At 53.4% G+C, this 23375-nt stretch overlaps 1 long non-coding RNA gene across 5 annotated transcripts; it reads right to left on the bottom strand.

Annotated features, from left to right (window-relative positions):
- Positions 1–1837: 1837 nt before the first annotated feature.
- LOC125321412 lies at positions 1838–23375 on the bottom strand. 5 transcript variants are annotated; one of them, XR_007201538.1, is made up of 6 exons: positions 23198–23375; positions 16856–16936; positions 13439–13666; positions 12555–12728; positions 8306–8396; positions 1838–5627 (listed from the first exon to the last, which is right to left on the bottom strand). It is a non-coding gene; the product is annotated as an uncharacterized LOC125321412 (long non-coding RNA). The 5 variants fall into 5 exon arrangements; XR_007201540.1 differs by lacking the exon at positions 23198–23375 and adding an exon at positions 18097–20018 and having other exon boundaries at positions 8306–8417; XR_007201537.1 differs by lacking the exon at positions 23198–23375 and adding an exon at positions 18097–20018.

Raw genomic sequence — 23375 nt, 5'->3', positions numbered from 1 at the left:
AGCATCCGAGCAGCCCGGGCAGGGGAAGGAAGCAAGCAGAGAAACACACCATTGTTCTGCCCACTGCAGGTCTCGGGGAATGCAGGGCAAACAGGAGGGAGCCCAGCGCTTTCCTGTGTTTGTGCTGCGAATATTTTCATTAAGGTCCTTTTTCCTACCTCTTTCTCCAAGGCCTTTGTGCCTCTAATAGGTGCAAGGAGGGTATTGATTTTAAGTGTCCCCTCAGGCATAATTATTTTACCACAGTCGCATTCACAGGGAGGGCTTGCAGAACCACTTTCCTGTTACACCCTCTGTATTTCAACCTCTCTCTCACTTTTTTTGCCTCCTCAAGCTGCCCCAACAAGCCCTTGCAAGGTCTCCATCCTGTAGCAGAAGCCGTGGTGAACTGGTGAGCCCTGAAGAGATCATTGAGGGTGAAAATGGGAATATTTGATGTTACCCAGCAACTAGAATTGAAGATATCTTTTGTCCACCAAGTCAGGAAACACAGTTTGCACAATAGCTGTGTTTGCCTTCTCTGGGGGAGGTTAACCAGCAACCCCTTCCAGGAGATAAGAGGGATGTACATAAACAGGAGGAAAGTCACTGGCAGGGATTATTGGAGCAGGTAAATCGGGTCCCTGTCACCCTCAGCATCCCCTGAGCACTGCGCTGAAGCCTTGCAGCGTGGGGGAGAAAATAGGGATGGCTCAGTCATAAAAATAACAGATAAATAAATATGAAATAAATATAGAGATAGAAGATCTGGAGGAGCCAGGAGCAGGTTTTGTGGTCATGGTGACCCACTGGCAAGGTGAGGAATGTCTGTCTCCATCAGTGCCCTGTGCCCCCCCGGCCCTCTGAAGCCCTACAGAATGTTGCCCTCTTTCATTGTCTTGTGCAAACAACTCCTGGAGTGGCCCCACAGCCCTTCAAAGGGGTGGAGAAACCTGGATCTGCTCAGTCCATGCAGAGCCCTGTGGATGGAGGGGAGCTGGGCAGTGTCCCGACAAGGACAGCCACTGCCACAAAGGGTCCCCAGCTGAGCTGGTGGCAAGACTTAGTCCTGTGTCCCAAGCTTGTGACCCTTTATTTGCTGGCATTTTTCCCCACATTAAATACACAGTTGGAAGGAATGAAGCCATCCATAACCTCCAGCTCCTGCTCTCAGAGTCAAGCTTAGGATAAACTCAAGTCTCCTGTGGAAAAAAAACCCAACATAGTAAAAAAAACCTGTTGATGTGCCACTTCACAATATGGTGGTTTAGGGGCATGGTGGGATTTGGTCAAAGGTTAAACTTGATGATCTTGGAGGTCTTTTCCAGCCTTAGTGATTCCATGATTCCAGATATATTGGGAGAGCTTCAGGGCATGTAGGTAAAGCCACCTCTGAACTAATTGCTTTTAAATTAAACTGTGTTTAACAGCATTTTCTAGTGCAGTCCACTCAATACACAAATGCAGCTGAAGCAGCAAGGAAGGAAATATATTGGTCATCATGTGGGGCAAGATTTCCCTGCCCCCCGGGAAGGAGCTTTCCCAAAAAGTGCTTCTGATACTGGCTGGCCAGAGGAGTTAGAGAGGATGAATGTGAAGGCCAAGCCTTGCTTGCATCAAAATCCCACTGGGTTCTGCTGGAGGAGCTGCCATCACATCGACCCTGGAAAGCCAATGCCAGCGTTCTCCCAGGAGCTGCTTGCCGGCTGCCCTGTGCACACAGGGCTCCTTTGTTCCCTCTGCTCCCTGCCCACCCACCCCTCTTCTCCTCACCAACACATTAACAGAGCCTTTTGGCTGAGGCCTTTGTTCTGTGCCTGCACAGGAAGGTCTGGGCTCATGGATCACATTCCTGGTGCCAGCTCGGGATGATCTTTATTGACAAACCCGTCATCGATCCGGCTCCCTCCAGGAGGACTTTCACCTGCTCCAGCTCTGCTAACGTTAGCGTGGATTTGGAGGTGGTGTTTGGATACAAACACAGATAGGCTCACAGTCAAACCCTTCAGAGATGTGCCCTGCTCCAGTTAATGTTAAACACCTTTGGAGATATCTCTGCATTTCTCCAGGCCAGGAGGAACCTGCTGCATTCTTCTCATAACTCCTTTGCAGGTACTGAAATAAAATCCCTGACCTGGATCCCCGAACAAAGCCTGTGTTATTCAGCCAGGCCAAGGGGAAGATCAGTTTTCTGATCCTTCCTATCCTGGAGTTTTCTGGGGTGGAGATGCAGGGTTTGAAGGGCCCTGCTCAGTGACCCTGTCACAGGGGCTTTCCCTGGGGTGAAAAACCCCTCCCAGCCTCAGCTCAGCCTGCCTGGGCTGGAGCGTGTGTATGCAAACACTGCTGAAATTAAACCCCCCCGAGTTTCAAACCTCCCTGGAAAATGTTATGTGAATCCATTTCCCTCTATTTCTAATAAAACAACAGGGAATTTTCTGCCTGTTACAATATAATGTTGTTCTACACTATGCTGTTCCAGCCATTTATATAATTTTATATAAATGTAATCTGTAAATTGCTTTTTGATGGGTGAGACACAGCACCTGCATTCAGCTTTCCAAGCATCAGTAACTGTGCACGAACACCCTTCTCTGTTAGAGCCAGAGTGGCATTTTGGGGTATATTTGGCCCAGGAGGGATTTAATAAAAGATCATGGAAAGATGAGTCCTCCTGGCAGAGCACCAGCACTTGGGTGAGCACCTTAAAGTAGCCACAGACTCACAGATTCGTGGAATATTCTGAGAGCAGCCAGGACTGTTCCCAGCCCGTGGGCAGAGCAGGGCTGGGCAGAGCAGCCCCAGAACATCCCACATTCCTGGGATGGGAGCGTGGGCTGCACCCCCGCTGCAGGGACAAGCCCAAGTCTGGGGGATGGATTTTGCCAGCCTCAAAGATGGAAAGCATTGTGCCTTCATCTGCTGGAGTGTGAAGTCCACTGGTGGCACTGGTGGGAAGGAGGGAGCAGCATCCTTCACTCCACCCAGCTCCTGCTGGGCTCCTGCAGAGAGGCGAGGATTAACTCAGTCCTGGTGGAGTACAAGAACTGGGGTGTCCCCACCCTGAGGGACAAGCAGGAGGGCAGGGTAAGCAAGGCCTAAATGTCCTGCCATCCTTTGTCCAAATGAATCCAAACCACCTCCCAAGTCAGGCCTGGATCACTCTGAAGATGTCAAGGCCCACACAAAAACCCTTCTTCCCACCAGGCTTGGGAAAGCCTCCAAAGCGCTCGTTTGGGCCCATTTCAGCTCAGCTCTCGGGCACAGGGTGGATCCCAGGCCAGGGATGTGCTGCCATCCAGGAGGCTCCACAGCCCAGAACCTGTTGGGCTCGTCTTCTCCCAGCTTCCTGCTCAACCTGCCAGGAGCTGATCCCAGGAGGAGGCATTTCAGCCAGGCAGCCTCCTCAGCTGCATGGAAACACTTCCAGCCTTTCCTCCCAGGGCCAGACCTGCCCTGTCTTCTGTTGGCTCCACCTTGAGCTTCCTCTCCTCTTCCTGGCCTTGGAGGCTTCTCCCTGCTCCGCATCTCTCTGGAGTTTCTGGTGCTGCAAATGCTCCTCTTCATCTTCCTGTTGCCAAGCCAGCCTGGAAGTTGCATTTCACACCCCAAACCTCAGCTGGGGCCAGGGGCCACCCCAGAAATCACCTCATTCTTCGACACCACAAAGGGACCAGCACCAAACCCCTCATTTCCAGCAGCACAGCAGAGGCACAGCCAGGGAATCTCCACTCCTTGGGGCAGATTTCCCCTCCTGGTTTGTGGGACAGGTGGAAGAGGCTTCGAGATGTTTGCTTTGACCCTGCAGTGACATCTGGGGTGGAAAGGTCACAACAAAGACACTTGCAGTGTTTACCCTCCGAGCCCAGCAGCCACCAGCAAGCTGTGCCAGGCACTGGGGCTGTAATGAGGAGAGCAAATATTATCCTACATAGGTGTCAGGAGCTGCTGCTGCCTTGAAATGCTGGGAGAAAAGCCTCCTTAAATCGTTGGGATTCCTCCCACCAGCACAGGGGTGAGAGGAATAATATTTGGGAGAGGAACACACCCCAAATGACAGCATCTGTGTGAGGGTGGGACGCAGAGAGCAGCCGGCATCTCCTGGCCACAGATGGTTCCCATCAAGAGGAATTTTTTCTTGTTAATCCCAAAACAAGCTTGGGATGTATTTTTATTGCAGTGTTAAGAGGAGAAAAAAAGAAAGTCTGACATGACCCCCCGTTTTTCTGGCCTCACTCCCTGCTCAGCCTCTGCTCTGAGCAAGCACAGAAAATTGACTTCATGTTAAAGGCAGGGACTCAGAGAACAAAAAATCCTGGGGTGGTTCTTCCAGCTCTTCTTGACCTGGGAATTTATTCCATTCAAGCTGGAAATGGAGGTGAAAATCTAAAGCTTGGGTGTGTATTTGAAGTACCCTCTGGTGTCCTCTGGGCCGTTCATCAAGGGGCAGAGGACATCCAGGTGTCTGTGGGGGTGTCACCAAGGGTGTCCACTCTCCCCTTTGAATCTGAAATCTGCTTTGAGCACCAGGGGTGGACTCCTGAGCCATCACATGAGCTCAGGAGCATTTCTAGCTCAAAAAAACCCCAAAAATGGTGATAAAAACCACAGTCAGTAGGAGGACTGGGAATTAATTATACTCAAAAGACATCCCAAGAGCCCCGCTTTGAGGCTTGTCTGGCATTCCTCCATGGCATGTTGGATACCATGGTTCCCCAAACTTGCCGTGATGGAGCTGCCAAGAGGAACCCCTTGGCATATCTCAGGAAGTTTCCAAGGACAGCCATGGGTTGGGGATGTGGCACCCCTCCAGATGATCAGCTGGGGGCCATCTGAAAGGATTCACATGGAAGGAGGGTCAGGAAATACCTTTTTCTCATGGAGTGACACTTCTGGTCCGTGGTGCTGGCCCTGCTGGAAGCAACCCTAAAGGTGCTGACCTGTCAATAGGAATTTTCTTTCAGACAGATCCTCCTGGGATGTGTACACCCCCAGATGAGGATGGGCACCCCCCCTCCTCCCTGGCAACTCCCTGGAGTGACTCAGGACATGCAAACACTGACTCATCCCAACCTCCCAGGAGCACTGAGCTTCCCACGAGCTCCAAGACAGGGTGGTGGGAGAAGGGAAGGGCTCCACTCGGCCTCCCCTGTGCCTCTGGGACACAGCAGGGAGGACTGCAGATGCATCAGCAGGGTGGGGCAGGCAGGGCAAGCTGGGGCAGCCAAGGACCCTCTGGACAGGGATCTACAGAGATAAGGTGATCCTGGTGTGGGAGCTGATGCCCAGTATGGGAAAAATGGATTAGGAGCTGTCCTCCAGGACGAGCTCTGCTGGCTCAGGACTGGTTTAGGAAGAAGCATTTGAAGAGCTGAGGAAGAGGATGGGGAAAGCCAGGGCTGGTGTCTTGGCAGCTGCAAAGGGTGGTGGCACTTGCAAAGTTATCCTGGCTGCACAAATGCTGGATTTCATCAGGACGTGATGATTCCATACAAGGATAAAAATATGTGGTTTCTGCAGCAAACAGCACCACTGAGAAAGCTGCCAAGCTCTCGAGTCTGTGACCACCCACTGCAAATCCTGCTGGAAAACTGTGGAGGAACCTGGATCTGCTTGCCAGAGATGAGGTGGATGGTTCTCCCAGAGACCTGAAATTTAAATGGACATTCAGGTATATAATTGGTCATCCTAAAAAAGCTGTTTCCTCATTCCATTGCACCTTGTGGGGGACAAAGCTCCCTGACCTGTCTCATATGTGAGTCAGAGCACCACATTTGGCTTTTCTGCTCCCTTAGTCCTGGGAAATGGTCGAGTCCAACCCCTAGCCCTGCACAGACACCCCAACAATCCCACCCTGTGCATCCCTGGGAGCGGTGTCCAAATGCTCCTGGAGCTCTGTGGGGCCGTACCTATTCCTTGGGGAGCCTGGGCAGCTCCCAGCACCCTCTGGGGGAAGAACCGTTTCCTGATATCCAACCTAAACCTCCCTGACACAGCTCCAGCTGTTCCCTGGTCCTGTCAGACACCAGGGTCCTTTCCCTGTTGTTCCAAGGGGGCAGGATGGAGCTGGGACAGATCTCCAGGCGACACCAGCACCAAACCTGGGCTGCCAAAGAGCAGCTGGCCCAGGCTGGGGAGTCTGGCGGGGGGATTTCCAGGCACTTGCTGACCTTTCTGCCTTTGGCTCTCATGCCTGGTTAAATCCCTCTGTTCATTATGCTCTTCTGAATTAATGACCCAATTAGGAACTCCAGAGTGTCGAGCCTCCAGGTTTCCCCATGTTTAAGCATCCTTTCAACAGCATCCCTGGACCATCCTTCTTCCACCAGGGGTTTAGTAACTCCTTGTGTTTCAGATGTCCTGGCACTATTTTAGGGTGAGGGATGCTCTGGGCACAGCTGAGTCACACCCAGGCCAGGCTGTGGCCATAGAACATTTCTGCCAGGTGGATTCTCTGGCAGCTCATGAAGGGCTGTGCTCCTATTTGAGCCTTCCCCCTGTGGGTCATTTGTAACCTCCTGTGCCAGCCCAGTGTCACCAAGCTGGCACAAAGCTGCTGCCCATCAAGCATGGCTCAAACTGGCTCCAAAAGTCAGCTGGATGGGACAAAGGAGCAGAAAGGAGGGCTCCTGAGTGTTTTCCCTTCACAGCAGAAGGGATGTGTGATGTGACATCCCTGCCCATCGCTGGCCATTAAAGATTACAGCCCAGCCAGGCCAGAAGGATTGTAGGAGTCAATCCCATTTAAGCCTTTCTATTTTAAGGAATAAACTACCCAGGGAAAAAGCAGCCTAAGATTAGAAACTCACAGGATTTCCTCAAATTCCAGCCATCAGTCCCAGATTCATCCCGGGAGGGTGGTTTTGTTATTCTTCCAGAGCACGAATCCTGCACCCCAGCAAAGTTAAGCCTGGATTATGCTGTGCAGGCCCAAAAGCCACGCTCAAAGCTGCTTTAGTGCTGCTCCCTCTCTGCCTAAACCATCTCCAGTATTCCCTGATTAAAAATAGGTTTTTAGGCAGGAGAGTTTTCGCTTTTTGCACAAGCAGATTCCATACTGCTCAGGAAGAGGCTCCTGTGCAGGAGAATCTTTCAGAAAATGTAATGCTAAGCAGGGTGGGAAGCAGAAATAAATGTTTTTTCTTTCTCTTGGTTTGGGTAGGAGAAGAACTCAAAGCCCATCCAGTGCCACCCCTGCCAGGGACAGGGACACCTTCCACTGTCCCAGGCTGCTCCAAGCCCTGTCCAGCCTGGCCTTGGACACTGCCAGGAAGCTGCCAGGCAGCTTCTTTGGGCACCCTGTGCCAGGGCCTCCCCACCCTCACAGGGAGGAATTTCTTCCCAATATCTAATCTAAAATCTCTCCACTCAGTTTAAAATGACACAAAGGATGTGGGTAAACCAGACTAAGTCACCCTATGCTTTGTGCCTCAGCAGCCAGGAATTGGGAAGTCATTTGGGATTTGATACCTGGCTCTGCTGCTTCTCCCTAAGCTGGGTGAAACTCCAGCCTAACTCATCTTAAAGCAGGAAAATCCAAAGCCTGTCCCTAATGGGATCCCCCAAAGGAACGAGGGATCCCATCTGCCCCAGCACCGCAGCAGGATGGGAGCAGTTGCTTTTTCCAGGCATAGCACGCGGGGGTGACTCATTCCTGGCAGGAATTTCCCTCTCACCCATCCCCTCCGAGACAGCTCCAGCCCCTCTCTCCGCCTGGAGATTTTCCCCCAACAGCAGCAAGGGGTGAGGGCAGCTGTAGGATCAGCCGAGAAGCAGAGACCTTCCCTGAATCCCTGACATTTCAGCTGTCAGCAGCTGTGCAGGGATGTGTTCGACAGGCCCTGAGGTCCCCACTCCCTCCCAGCTGTGTTTGGGGAAGGAGGGGAGGGGAATTCTGGAATACTGGCAGAGCTGCCCCATCATGAGGGCGGGGGGACTGGGCATCAAAAGAAAAACATCTCATGTGCCAGTTGTCCCTGTGGTGGCCTCGAGGTGCCACCGGGGCTGGGCAGGGCACGTGAGGGAGCTCAGCCCTCCCAGGAAACCTCGGATCAGCTGCATGTGCACAAACAGGTCCAGCAGGGGCCACCCCGGGATGACCACATGCCCAGGTAGCCCATGATTCATGGGATAACCATCTGCTGAAGCTGCAATCGCTCACTTTCCACCTCCAATCTCCTCCAGGCCAAGCAGCAAAGCAACAGGGGCAGAAGGTGCCTCTTTGCCATGGCCACTGAGCACAGCCTGGTCCCACAGCCCACAGCAGCAGGAGCTGCCAGGGCTGGTGCTGCAGCAGCTGCTGATGTGACACGAGACCTTAACTCACCTCCAATCCACAGAAAGGGGTCCAACCCTGTGGGATTTAGTAGGTCCAGGGTAGCCTCAGGGGCACAGCTCAATTTCTCAAGGTGCAGAACCTGGAATGAGATCTTGGAAAGCTGGAGATGGAAAGAAAGAGTCCAGAGGAGGCTCTCATTTGCAGAAAAATAACAGGATCATAGAATCACTGAACAGTTTGGGTTGGAAGAGACCTTAAAGCTCATCCAGTTCCACCTCCTGCCATGGGCAGGGACACCTTCCACTATCCCAGGGTGCTCCAAGCCCTGTCCAACCTGGCCTTGGACACTGCCAGGGATCCAGGGGCAGCCACAGCTTCTCTGGGCAACCTTCACCAAGGTTCATCAACCTTCTTCAGCCAAGAATTCCTTCCCAATATCCCATTTGATCCCACCCTCTTTTGGTTCATAACCTCATCCTACCACTGCTTACTCTGACAGATGCAGCAGCTTGGGGTTCAGGAATGGCAGAGATGTGCCCCCTCTCCAGGTGTGCTTTTCCTTCACCACTTATCCCAAACACACCAAGTCACCCCTTTTTTCCCCCCACCCTGGGCAGCCACAGCTTGGACATCAGTGGAAAATGATTCCTTGAATGAGTGTGGCTGGATCAGCTGACTGGGCTGGCTGCAGCAAATCTCGTGGTCACACAGCTCTAAATGTGCAGCAGTGTCTGCCTAAGCCTTTCCGTTTATAGGGCAGAGAGGGGAGCCGGGAGTGTGGAAAGAAATCCTTTGGAAGCAGAAGGGGTTTGGAGACAGAACAGGACTCCCCAAGGGGAACACATGGGGGTGCAGAGAGGGTGGGCAGCAAGCACGGATCAGGCATGGGATGGAGCTGATGGAGCATCACCAACTCCGTGCTTCCGATGGGCTGAGGTCAGGGAAAGGCACTGAGCTCTGGGAACCAGGATGAGAGCGCTAGGGCTGGGACCTGCCTCCCAGCTGGGCTGGGGGTGCAGTGCTGGAGTGCCTACAGGAGTGTGAAATGCCCTCCCTGCCTCCCTGCTGCAGCCTGGCTCATCCCTTCAACCCCTGGTCTCCCCACAGGAGCAGAACTCCGGCTCCGGAATAAATCCCAGCTGTCTCCCAGCTCTTCCCTGGGCAAGCTGCCATGCCATGATAAAGCAGCTCCTCCCTGCAAGCCAAGCCCCTGAGCTGCAGCTCCTTGGGAAGGCAGCCTGGTGATGGGCTGTGTCAGGGAGTAACAAATGCCTTTAATTCCCCCTTCATCCAGCAGCTCCCTGCGGGAGGCAGCGTGTCCTGATGGAAGGTGAGCGGGAGGCATCTGGAGCTGTGTGCACAGGCACTCAGATCCCTGGTAAATCACCCAGCCAGGCTCTAAGAACCCTGACAGGCTCTAATTTCTCTCTCCTGGATAGATACAGGGTAAAACTTGCTGCTTCACTTGGTTATCCCAGTGCAAGGGGCTGTTAGCAATCCCTGAGTTACTCTGCACGGATTTTCCTCACTGCTGGCAATGGCAAGGTCAGGAGAGAAGGGGATCTGAGCAGGAACTGCTGCTGAGGTTTCATCTCAAATATCCATCCCCTGAGCATGAATGTTTCATGTCAGACCTGTTGGGGCTTTTCAGGTCGATCAATGGGGTTTGCTGGCATTTGCACCAGCACCACTGGGGCTGTCAGCTCTGATCACACACAGCTCGGGGCTCGCTGGTGACGGAGAACAGGCTTGGGCTCCATCCAGTTCAGACTGAGTTCATTAAAGGAAATAAAACACTTCCCTACAAGCCAAACCCCCTTTTCTGGGTGGTGTTTAATGGGAGGCTGCAGTTCTGGACCAAGCTGAGAAGACCTGAAGGGTATCACTGCAAACCCCCTCTGGGGGCTCCAGCCTTGTCGAGTCTTGTAGGAAACCAGCCCTTCCCACTCCCTGCTAAAGGGATTGCCTGCTGCTTGTCGATCCTGGCACACCCCTCCAGGACACATGGACACGTCCCAGAACCTCATGGAGTAGTGATGGACACCTACAGCAAGGGAGGGCTTCACGTCCCCTTTCTCAGCACAGCCACCAATTCTGCGGCACCTCGGGATACCTAGAAAACACCTGGCCCTGAAACTTCCCAAGGGGCTGTCCCTGGCTTTGTGGGGTGGTGAGGGGCTGTTCCTTCTCCAAGACACCCAACAGAAACAGCTGCAAGGTGGGAACAGAGAGGGCATTGGTGGAGTAGTAAAACGGCAAAAACAGATCTCTGAGTGGCGAAGCCTCTGTTGGTTTGGTAATGGTCAAGCACAGAGGAAATAAGTTAAGTTCCCCTTCCAGGCCCGGCTGGACGGGGCTTGGAGCACCCTGGGATAGTGGAAGGTGTCCCTGCCCAGGGCAGGGGGTGGCACTGGATGAGCTTTAAGGTCCCTTCTGACCCAAACCCTTCTGTGCCATTACGATTGTACGAGTTTGTATGAGAGGGCTGCTCTAAGTCACTCCCATCCCTACTTCCATCCCTACAGTCTTTCTGCCAAGATTCTCCTGCAGATCCCATTTGTTCCTTGCCTCTCTCCTGCAGGCACACTGCATCCCCAGCCAAGCCTGGGAGAGATTTGGGCAGCCTGGGGAACCCTCTTCAGGAGTAGAGGATCCTGCAGGTCCCTCAAAGAGAAGGAGGAGGACTCCCTCTCTCTGCTCCAAGGCAGAATAGCATCTTTGAAACTGAAACCTGGAAAGACATACGGAATCTCCTGGCATGCTGTGTGCTGCTCAGACATCCATGCCATGCTCCCACAGTTTGGGGTTATCTACACTATCATCATCTTATTTGTAGTGATAACTCTAATTAATCAAATTTGAAATTGTATCTGGCAGACTCTGAAATAAGTTCAGTTCCCTTTCCAGGCCAGGCTGGACGGGGCTTGGAGCACCCTGGGATAGTGGAAGGTGTTCCTGCCCACGGCAGGAGGTGGCACTGGATGAGCTTTCAGGTCCTTTCCAACCCAAAACAAGAAAAAGAAGAAACAACAAACGAGCAAAAAGCCACCTTTGCTTCCCTTTTTCCTTCCTGGCCCCTGCCAGCCTTGCTGCTCCTCTTGGCTCTGCTTTTCTCCAGGACTGGCCTGGGAGAGCATCATTCCCAGGGCAAGTGGAAGGAGACACCTCTCCCTGGCAGAGGGAGGCTCCCAGGCGGCACTGCTGGGGCACATCCCGGGGCTGTGTGCTGGAGCCCGAGCCTTTCCTGCTCCTCCTGCAGGGATTGGTGGCTGGGGAAGGCTGGAGCCAGCCCGGGATGGTGCCGGAGCCGGGCAGCGGGGGGAGCAGCGAGACCGGAACACGGGACATGGAGCGGGAGGATGGAATGTCCCAGGCTCGGGAGAGATTCCCTGGGGGACAAGGGCCAGGGCTCTGCCAGTGCCCAGCGCCGCAGAGGGGCTCGGGGGGGAGTTTGGGGATGTCATGGAGCTGGTGGGATCCTGGCTGGGCACCGCTCCTGGGGAACACCAGGAAAGGGGAGCAGTGCCAGGGCCGCGGGGGAGGCTCTGCAGGGGAACGCCGTGCCCAGGGCTGCTGCGCATGGGAGCAGGGTCTGAACGAGTCCTGCAGCGCCCTAACTGGATCTGTGTGCTCCCAGATCTCTGAAGCTCCTGAATCCCAGCCAGCCCCTCTGGCTCCACTATTTTTAAATCCATCTAATTCCGCTGATCTCTCTGCTTTGGTGCAGCCTTTTCCACACTGACACTTCTGCAGCCCAGAAATCCTAAATATCCTCCTTCTGCCAACTGTTTAAGCATCAGCTGCACTGGGGACCACGGGAGCTCAGGGACAGCAGTGCAGGGTTGTGCTGTTTACTGTGGGTTTATGGCACTTTCTGAAGCATGGGAAACTCTTGGCCACAGCCACACAGAGCCAGCAGTGTATTCCCAGTGCAGGATTCAGGGCGTGGGATTGGAGCTGGGACCGAAGACAGAAACCCTGGTGGCAGCCAAAGCTGGGGGAGGTTTTCTCCCTGATCCCACCCTCAAGGACAGTGGTCCTGCTGCCCTGGGGATGCAGGGCTGGCATCAAGGCACACAATTATCTGTTTATCTGAGCACTGGGATTTTCCAGCTAATGGGACAACACAGGTGATGAGGCTCTAAAGGACCTCTGGAGTGCACTGTGCCGTGAGCCCAGCGCTTCTCATGCCCATGAGGATTTGTTTGCACTGACTCTGCCTCAGCCCTGTCGTGCCCAAGATTCCTGCAGGGCTTTTTGTCTGTCCCCCCATCCTGCCCCACCTGCTACTTCATACCTGCTTCCAAGGGGTGACCATGGACCTTCCTGCAAATGCCAGGGAAGTCAGGAAGGCTTCAGGCAGTGGTGAATTGCTGGATTCACAGCACGTGGTGAATCAGTGACAGAGCCCAGAGTGGATTCATTATGCATCCCGCATTTGATGAACTTGCCTCCAGCAGATCCAAGTATTCTATTAGGCGGAATTAGGGAGAAAATCATAGTTAAACTGTTAATTCATCAAGACAGGCACCGTCACAGGGACTGAAGATATTCCTGAATTTGGGGGGGGGGGGGGGGTCTTTGGAAAATGAAGACAATTCCACAATGCACAAATTGCAGTTTCTCCATTATTTTGCATTATTCAGCATGCAGCTTTGTCAGTGGAAATTCCAATGACCAGAACTGGCTATTCCACATCCAACAGAAACCCTTGGAAGTTCAGGATTTGAGTGTTTCCCTTTCACTAAACTGCAGCCCTGACTTGCATCCTGAACTGTTCAAAACTCAGGAGCTGCCTTAAATTCTTTGCTGCTGCTTCTCTGTGTTCAGGCAGCAAAGGAGCTTGAAATAATTCCCAACTGGATGGGGCTAAGCCAGATCCATGCAGGAGAGGAGCAGGGCAGCTGTAAGAGGCTTTGAGTCACACGTGCCCTTGTAACCACAGCATCCCCTGGGTCCCAAACCAGGAGTGATCCCAGGGGGATTCAGGTCTTGACGTCAAAGCCAACCAAGTGCACAAGTGCAAATGATTTCAAAGACTGAATCCAAGCTGTTTGTGCACGGCTGGGAAACATCCAGCACCCTCCTGAAGGGAATCAGGAGTGAAACAACGATCTTCATTCATCTAAACCTCCTGCCCCACCTCTCCCAAGCACCTCTGCCCCAGGCTGAACAAGAGACCTTCTATGCAAAGCCAAATTCAGCAGCTCTGATGCCTCCTCCAGCATTGGGAACAGCCTGACAGATCCAGGGACATGCAGGAGATGTTCAGTGTGCTGAGTGCTGGGCCAGGAGCTTGGACTGTGCTGCCTGGAGGCGCAGAGAGGCAGCTCCTGGATCTCTTCTCAGAGTGGGAAGCACAATTCGGGCATCCACACTGGAGAATGGCATCGATTGTGCTCCCACAGGCTGCAAAAACACAAAGCAGAGCCCGTTCCTGCCTGGGGTTTAAGGCAGAGTAACCAGGAGCAGGGAGAGAAGACAAGGATACAGAGGCTGCTCTGTGGCTGTGAGCACCTCCTGGCCAAGAGATCCATCTCTGCTGGATGAGATTGGAGCTGGGATAATCCCACACAGAGCAGCTCCACATCCTGGCCTCCCAGCTCTCACAGGTTGTCTGTGCAGGAAGGAAGAAGATGCCTCTGGGACTCTCTATCAAGTCCTCAGCATCCTTGTGGAGAAGGAAAGCAGCATAAACCAGCCTGGCTCTGATTCTGCCCCAAACTCACCTTCCATGCCTCACGCAGTTTCCCCAACTTTTACAGAGGATAATCAGCCTTGCCCAACTTTATAGAATCCTGGGACATCTGCAGATGTGATGAGTCAGATCTGCCTTGTGTGACTCTGCTGCCAGATCCCATCCAACAGCCACGGAGCTCCCCCTTCTCCAGGATCCGTATTTTCTGCTCTTACTGCCAAGTGCATGACTATTCCCAAAACTAAACATGCCTGGGAGTTTCTAAACCCATTTGGGAAGACCAGGAAAAAGCCTTTCTAGCTTCATTCTGAAATGGGAAACAGAGCAAAATTCACTGGACGATCCACAATTTCCTCCCTGCAAGTTACAAAAGAAGGAAAACAGAGAGTGGGTTTTGCTTCTGAAGTTAACGTTAACCCTCCCTGATGCAGGAAGGTGGCTCTGCAATACCAGGAGCTGTGGCAGGACAGGGATGTGACCCTGGAAAAGTCTTTAATGTGTGGATGCAGCCTGTTGGCAGCTGGAATTAAATGTGAGCGGCTCCTTCTGAAGCTCCCAGGAGCGGGCGTCGCTCTGCAAGAATGCGGCAGGGTTGCATCATGTGGGCTCCTTGAATTTTCCAGAAATCCTGCTACCTCTTCCCTGCCAGGTTTTCGTGGGGAATCTATACAGTAGCTGGGGAAAACACACTGCGATTTTCTGTTGGCATATTTGAAGCAGGAAGGAGTATTCACGCTAAGTGGGGTTTGATGTGGGAACACAGGGAAGATGTCCCTTTTTTCCTAAGGGTCCCTGGCCTTGGAGATACATCCTGGAGATACATCCTGGCCTCTTGCAGATACATCCTAAACTGCCACGTTATGGGTTAAGCTCCCTGACCCAAGCTGGACCTATGGCAAGGGACATTTGCCTCCCAGGTGGGTGCATTTTGTCATCCCAAGCAAAGCTGCAGCAGCTCAGACCTGCTTTGGTCCCACCAGATCAGAGTAACATCCCCAGGGTTGGGGCAACCATGGTCCTTGGAAACTTGGGAAGGACGAAACCCCTTCTCCTGTTTGGTTTTACACTAAAGGAGAGATTTAGATTAGATATTGGGAAGGAATTGTTCCCTGGGAGGGTAGGGAGGCCCTGGCACAGGGTGCCCGGAGCACCTGTGGCTGCCCCTGCATCCCAGGAAGTGTCCCAGGCCAGGTTGGATGGGGCTTGGAGCACCCTGGGCTAGTGGAAGATGTCTCTGCCCATGGCAGGGGGTGGCACTGGATGGGCTCTAATGTTCCTTCCAACCCAAACTATCCTGGGATCCTGTGATCCTGTGTTTGCTGCTGTATCTCTCTGAGTAGCTTTTTGCTGCCTCTGTAAGAGCAGAGAAGACAAAGTGGCTGCCAAGTCCCTTCCTGAGCATCCCTGTGCTTACACATCCCAGCACATGGCTTAGGAGGACTGCACACGCTGTTTGTTCCTGCTGGGCCACTGCCAGGCTGAGCCCAGCATGTCCTTTCCAGGATTCATCCCTCCCCTCCTCCTTTCCTGCCTTAAACTGCTGCACCAACCCCCAAAGCTCCCAAGGCAGCAAACCCAGCAGCCCCAGCCCTGTCCTGCACTCAGCCCCCTCATCCCACTGGCATCAACAGTGGCAGCTTTGGGGTTTGGCTTGTTGGGAACAGCAGTAGGACTGGGGAGACAGGCAGTTGAGTGACACACGTGCACACAGAGCACAGGCTGAGCCCGGCCCGCCTCCCACTCCTGAGCAGTGCTCTGCTGGAAGCAGAAGATTGGCTGGCAGAGGATCCCTCTCCAAGCCAGGGTCGGGTTTAGGGGCGTTTCTGTTCCCCCAGCTGGCTCCAGAATAAACAGTTTCCTTTTACATCCCGGTTTCCTCAGGAGAGGCTGAAACGCTGAGGGGGGAGCGCGTGGGGCTGAGCCTCCTCTCAGCTTCCACCAAATGTGAAGGGCAGGCAGAGCTCAGACCTTTCACATTCCCATATGCTCCTGGAAAATGCCAGGAGGAGATGAGACAGAGCTCACTGCAGCAGAGTGAACTCAGCTTTTAACAAGACATCAGAGATTCCCCACCACAGCTCCACTCTGCAGAGCAGATCGACCACCTGGGCCTTCTCTGCTCATATTTTGTTATAAAGGGCGAAAACCTGGAATTGGCACATTCCTTGCTGCCTGTTTCCAGTGAGGGAACTGAAGCTGCAGCATCCCAAAGCCCTGGTGCTCTCACATCTTGCCCTTGAGATGGCCCCGACACTCGTGGGGTTGACGTGGCTAACAAACCAAGCACTTGCTTTGCCTTTTGGCTGTTTTTTGGGAGGATCCAGCCAGTCCCAGTCACTGTGAGGCAGAAGGGAGGGGGTAAGGAGTGCATGTCACCAGTGCTCATCTTAGAATCACAGAGTTTAGGGTTGGAAAAGTCCTCTAGGATCCCTGAGTCCAAACATTAGCCTGGAAAGGGCATCCTGGATTCCTCTTGTCTCGCCATGACCCCAAACCAGAGTTCCTGACCAGTGTAGGAACAGCACAGGATCCCACAGCCCTGTGGGTCCCTCCCAGGGACTGCAAACCCCTCCTGCCACATCCACAAGGATTCCATCTCCTGCCATAGCCCAGCTCCCAGGAAGATGGGGGATGCAGGGGCTTGCAATCCAAGCTGCCATCACCCGTGCTGGCGCTCTGCTGAGGCCACACAGATGTCATTCTTTCCACCCAAAAGCACCCGAGGAATTCTGTCCCCCACCTCGATGGGTTGGCTGGAAACCCTGTGGATTTTGAACTTTTCTCTGGGAGTATTAAACAGGGATTACAAACTGGGATCAAGGGAGTCTCTCTGTGCTGTGCCCTGTGGGAAAGCTGCAGCCTCTGTAGCCTGCCCCTCTTGTTTGTGCACCACGACATACCTGGGTGATGCCACGGATGGGGAATTTGCTGCCTCCATGGCAATCAGGTCTTCTCCTCTTCCTTTTCCTCCTCCACCACACCTGCTGAGGAAGCAAAAGGAGATAAGTGCTTTGCAGAGGATCCATTAAAATTTGCACCCTTAGGACATGCAAACCCAGGGACCTCCCCCTGGAGCTGGCAGGCCCAGCTCTGGGCACAGCAGGCTGGCACAGGGAGCTTGGCTCTCACTGCTGCACTCAGACAGGGTCAGATCCACGGGATGCAGTCTTTCAGCCCCACTGCCATCCTTTGTGTGCCTACTGCTCTCACAACGCTGGGCCCTCCCAGTCCTGCCAAGCCAGACATGGCCATGGGCATGGCTGAGAGCCAGAGAGGGGGAAAAGGGCTGGGATCCCACTCCAGTCCTGCCAGCAAAGCCACGGCCCTGGGATACTTGGGGCTGCATGAATGAGCTCACCGTGCCAGAGGAGGGTGGGTGGGAGTGAAATCAAAGTGCTGATCCCAAACTTGCCCTTGAGCTGAGCCAGGAAGCAGAATCCCCCCAGAATCTTTGCATGTGGGGACCTGGAGGAGCAGGCAAGCCCTGACTAGCTCTGGAGCAGAGACAGACCCAGGGAGCGCTTAGAGGCCCTTCCACTGCCTAAAGAGGGCTTGTAAAAAAGAGGGAGAGAGGTTTTTTGCAAGGGCAAAAAGTGACAGGACAAGGAAAAACGGCTTCCCACTGCCAGAGGGTAGGGTTAGATGGGATATTGGGAAGGAACTGTTCCCTGGGAGGGTGGGGAGGCCCTGGCACAGGGTGCCCAGAGCAGCTGTGGCTGCCCCTGGATCCCTGGCAATGTCCCAGGCCAGGCTGGACAGGGCTTGGAGCAGCCTGGGCCAGTGGAAGGTGTCCCTGCCCATGGCAGGGGTGGCATTGGATGATTCTGAAGCTCTTCAGTGCTGGCTCTGAGCATCCCTGCCCTCCTCAGCCATGATCCTGGAAAGCAGAAATGCTGCACCAGCACTACCTCCCAGCAGCACAGGAGATGACAGACTGTCTCCCACACAGGAAAACAGGATGAGTGTCCTGGGTCACTGCAAGGTGAAAGCGTAAAGCTGCTGGAGTTTATATTTAAAAAGTCCTGTCCAAAGAACACACAGGGTCTGCTTTCATAGAAATAAAACACTCCTTCAATAGATGATCAAGTGAATTAGTAACACTGCTTGAAACAAGAAGCCAAACAACTGGGGCAGCACCAACCTGGATGTTTCATGGCTGAGCATGGATTGTTTCCCACAGAACTGGACTCTGGGTACAGTTGGATTTCACTGCTTTCCATCCCAGCAGCTTCTCCACACCTGTCCCAAGCTCTGCAACAACAGCCTGGAAATCTCCCTCTGCTCTGTCGTGGGGGCTGTAGGATCACACCCATCTCACAAAAACTTTGGGTGGCTTTTAATTTAAGGCTCAGTGGATCTGCACTGCCCTAAACCCACGGAGTCAACCCATGCTGGAAATAACTCCAGACAAAAGAAACTCGGGTTTTGCCCTGCGCAAGTGCGGTTTGGAGGGGAGGAGCTGGGCTGGAGGAGTGGATGTGTCCCTTTGGCAGCTGGAACCGCTCATTACAGAGCAGGGAAGACGGAAGACGGCAACTCCCAGTTTGGCTCCCCCTTCCCAGTCCCCATCCCACCGCTGGAGGAGCTCCTACGTGGCACTGTGGGGGCTGGGAGTGCCTGCAGAGCTTGACTGCGCTTGGAAATCACTGGAGAGCAGCAGGAATCTTCCCCAGCAATGCAGATCAGCCTGATTCCCAGAACTCTGGCCCTGGACAAAACTGTTCACAGTCAAGATGAAGCTGTTTGCTGACACTGTGGTAGAACTGACTCATTTTCTGCATATTCACATCCTAAAGCTCAGCAGGGTTTTTTTGGTGGCTCTTACCAGATTGTATTGTAGAAACAGCAGGAATAGGTTGAAATATACACTGAAAAATCTGAAATATCTTTATGCTGGGCTGCCAGCCCTCAAACACAAAGAACTATTTTATTTTACTCCAAATCCATGTTACTGAGGCAAAGCCATTTCAAAGGACTGAAGCACAGAGCCCCAGTATCAAAGGACTCTAGCATTGGGAGGCAGTGAAAGAAATCAAGATTAAAAGTTTTAGAGTTCATTTTAAATTTCACAAGGAAGATGAAAAAAATCTTACATGGGAAGTAATTACAGAGAAGGGCTTGAAGGTGGAGCAATTCAGAGTTTGGCAGAGAAAAGCAGCTGACAGTGGAAGCTTAAAGGAGCATTTCTCATTTCTCCGCTGGCACACACTGCTGGTACAGACCAGTAACATTTACCTTGGTACTGATGGTTTGATATCAGCAAAATCATTTTTAGTAAAGCCAAAATTGTGCTATAAAAACTCTGGGACCCCACTGTTGATCATTTTTGCAGACACAAAGCAAGGCTAACTGCACCAAGAAATACCAGTGTGCAAAAATCTGTTGCTTAAGGTATGCCAAAGCTCTTTTTCCCACTGAATCCCTCCCTGAAGGGAGCAGATCTCTAAACATCACTGATGTGAGGACACCATGTTTGTTGAAGCTGACGGAGACTTTTTCTACAGGGAGGGATCTTGTTTGAGGTGTGGAATATCTACTCACATGGCACCATCTGAACAGTTCAGACAAAGCAAAATGTCGCTTTTTTATGCCACCTTCTAGAACAGGTGGGCTGTGAAGGGGAATGGAATGATGAGATGATTCCAAAGCAAGGTGCTTCCAATACAACCAGCAGAATATTCAAAGCCAGAAGGAAAAACCAGATGCTGTTTTCTTACTACAGCAACAGAAGGCTGAGACCCCTGGCTTCAGAGGGAAGCAGAAGAACTTGGCAGAGCCAAAATTAGGGGGGAAAATGAAATTACAGTGTGATTAAAAGGAAGACACAGATATCAGTTAAACAACACAAGGATGCAGCACTCTTCTGCTGATGTAACCATCCATGGGGTGGGTGGTACCTAGAATATCCCTGTATCCCAGATTGCCATGAAAACAATCCTGTGCTGTCTTAAAACGTGACAGGCTTGAATCCGAGCTTCAACACTTGTGATGCAGCAGAAACCTCTCCATGGCACAGCTGCTCCGGGCACCCTGTGCCAGGGCCTCCCCACCCTCCCAGGGAACAATTCCTTCCCAATATCCCATCTATCCCTGCCCTCTGGCAGTGGGAAGCCGTTTTCCCTGTGTCCTGTCCCCCCAAGCCTTGTCCCCAGTCCCTCTCCAGCTCTCCTGGAGCCCCTTTAGGCACTGCAAGAGGCTCTGCAGGCTCCCTGGAGCCTTCTCTCCTGGATGTCACCAATCAGGGGCACATTTCAGACAGCAGGATGGGGCAGATGTTGAACACTGCCTGCCTGTGACTGCTCCGGTCGTGGCTGAAGCCCTTTGCACCACCCCTGACTTCACAGAGGGCGACAGCCCAGAAACAGAAAATAAATACAGCACTCCCTGCCTTTAGTGCCAACAACCATCCAGCTGCAGGAGATGCCAGGGGCAGGGAGAGGATGGAAATAAGATGGGCCCCGAGCCCTGTAAAAAGGCAAAAGCACCGCTTTGGCAGGGAATAGTTCCCCATCTTCCTGCTGCAAGGGCTGGCTGGGGACAGGCTGAGGACGGGCCGGGGCAGCTCCAGCCGCGCCGGCAGGACGAGGGAGCGCACATCCCCCCATGCATCCCGACCCCCCTTCGGCGGCGTGGGGCCGGCATTCCCTGCCATTGGCGGCGGGCCGGGAGAGAGCTGGGACGGATCCTCCCCTTCCTCTCCCTCCCCGAGCATTTTTAGAGGGTTTTCCCAACTTCCAGAAGTTTCTCCCCGGCCCCTTATATACCCCCTCCGCAGGACCGGGAGGTGCACAGGGAGCCGAGCAAAGCCGTGTCCCAGCCCCGCAGGTAAGAGGGGGCGAGCCGGGGGACCCCGGGCTGGCGGAGAGTGACCAAGCTGAGATTGCAGAAGGGTGGGGAGTATTTTGGGGTCCTGCATCCTCCTGGATGGGCAAAAAAAAACGGGGGGAGGGTTATGGCATGGGAGAAGGGGGTGCATGGGGGGTAGGCTGCAATGGAGTAGGTGGAAGTGAAGGATAGGGGTACAGACGGTGCCATGAACTGGCTCTGTGATTTTGAGGAAAGGTGGTAAAAAATCCCCCCCCCCCCCCATCGCCTCCAGTTTGCAAGAGGTGGTCACAGTGAAACTGCAGGAGAAGCTTTCAAAGGGTGATGGAAAAGAAAAGGGGGATAAGGGACGTTTTAGCTTAGTGTGAGTGAAATTCTCCAGCCCCTGCTCTGACTCAGCCTGGGAGCCTCCAGGACCCTGGGCACCATCCCAGCACAGGAATGAGAGCTCTCCCTGCAGCCTCCTGCCACGGGACAGCCCGACCCGTCCTTCTGCTGCCCTAAGTGCCACATCCCTCTGGTGACATGCAAGTGGCCTTTTGCCTGCGTGTCTCCGCCCTGCAGCTCTGCCCTGCTCCTGGGTGAAACACAGCCCTCGGAGGGGTGCACCTCCAAATCCCGCCTGGACAGCGGGTCCCGGCAGCCACAGAGAAGGCTGTGGAATGCCACGCTGGCACTGGGCGTCCCCCTCGCTGTGGGAGCACAGGAGAGGAGGATGTTGCTGGCTGTGCATTCCCCACATTCCCTCCCGCCATTTTCACCCATAATCGCCGCCGTAATCCAAGAAGAGGCGAAATTTCTCCCTCTAGGGCTGCGTGACTCAGCACAGCCCAAATCTGTCACCCATCTCTGAAGTAATGAACCTTTTTTAAGCTGAGGATAAAGCAGTGCAGGCCACCCCCTGCTCACAAGAGAACTACTCCATATATCTGTTTTCTTTCAGAAAGAAAAAGGCAAAGGTTGACCTCACTATGAAACAGTTTCAAGGTATCCTTAGAAATAAAGGGGAAATAGAAAACCAGAAGGAAACCCCTCAGATTTCCAACGTTTTTCACCCTGGCTGCACTTGAAAAGAGTGTCGAGGGCCCTTTTGAACCTGCTGCACAAATCCTTGCTCTTCAGGCAGCCGGGATGGCTCTTCCCTTTAACTGAAACCTTGCACCCATAAAGGATTTTAGGTTGTAATCCCCTCCCACTCTGGCAAAGTCCCTTGTGGAACTGCGCACTCTCTTTGCCTGGGGCTACGTGCTTCGTGTTTCCTTCCATATGTAATCCCAGCGGGCCATTCGCTTCCTGCCTGGAATACTTTAACCCCGCAGCAGCCCCGCTACAGCCTTTCCTTGCCTTCCCATGCCAGTGGCTGGGCAGGAGCAGGGTGGGAGGAGAGGACCACCAAGGAACAAAATGCAGCCTGTCGAGGAAAAACTCTCCCAAAAGCTGGAGGTGGGATTTAAGGCCTGAGGATCTGCCAGCAGGAAGGTTTGCTGAGTGACAGCAGGAGGGAGGGGAAGTGTGGGGCCAGGTGGGATGAGCTCCAAAGGGCTTCTAGGCACTTAGGACTGGTCAGGCTGCACATTTGGAGCTGGCGACTCAGAGCCCTTGCTGGGGATAGGTTCACCTAACGTTGGGATGAGATCCATCCACCCAAGGCATGAACTGAAGGCTCTGCTGGGGAAAATGAGGCTCCCGCACCTCCCTCTGCCCTGGTACCTCCCCGGCAGGGCTGGACAGGCAAAACCAAGTCGAAGAGAGCTGACCACAGTGCAGGATCTTCTCTAGGGGTGTCTGTGGCTTTGCTTGGTGGAAGCTCACGTGCTCCATCTAGTGCCAAGGAAGCTGAGAATTTGGGGCCCATGGCCGGGGTCCCCAGAAAGGACGGTCCTTGCCATACAGTGCCTGCAACAGCCCTTAGATCAAGGGCCAGTGCTGTGCTGTGTGGCTCCTGGGCAGCACAAACATCCTGCTTTCAGCTTTTCCTGGTCAGGGCAGAGCTTTGTCCTGCTCTGGGGACACAATCGTGGAATGTTCTGGGTTGGAAGGGACCTTAAAGCCCATCCAGTGCCACCCCCTGCCATGGGCAGGGACACCTTCCGCTATCCCAGGTTGCTCCAAACCCCATCCAACCTGGCCTTGGACACTGCCAGGGATCCAGGGGCAGCCATAGCTTCTCTGGGCACCCTGTGCCAGGGCCTGCCCACCCTCACAGGGAGGAATTTCTTCCCTATGTCCAATCTAAACCTGTCTTCTTTCACTTTAAAGCCATTCCCCCTCGCCCTGTCGAGATATGAGAAATACCTGTTGTGACATTCCCTGGCCCCTCCTTAAATCATTCACTGCACATTAACATTGGAATATAGGAAAACCACTTAGGAAAACTGAAGGAAGCTGTCATTCCAAATGCACAGGGCCTTGCTTACCAGGGTGCAGATTGTTGCTCAGGGTGGACTTGGGATGGCTGCACCCCAATGCAGCACTGGAGCAATGTCACAGTCACTGGAACCAAGGAGTGCGTTTCTCTGCAAGAGTCCCTGGGATGTCTGGATGCTCCAGGAAGAGTTGGAATTGTGCTGATGGTGAGTTTTCTTGCCCAGCAGG

Source organism: Corvus hawaiiensis, chromosome 2, assembly GCF_020740725.1.
Source record: "Corvus hawaiiensis isolate bCorHaw1 chromosome 2, bCorHaw1.pri.cur, whole genome shotgun sequence".
Taxonomy (NCBI): domain Eukaryota; kingdom Metazoa; phylum Chordata; class Aves; order Passeriformes; family Corvidae; genus Corvus; species Corvus hawaiiensis.
Note: the sequence above shows the minus strand (reverse complement) of the source record. Positions and strands in the feature narration are given on the sequence as shown.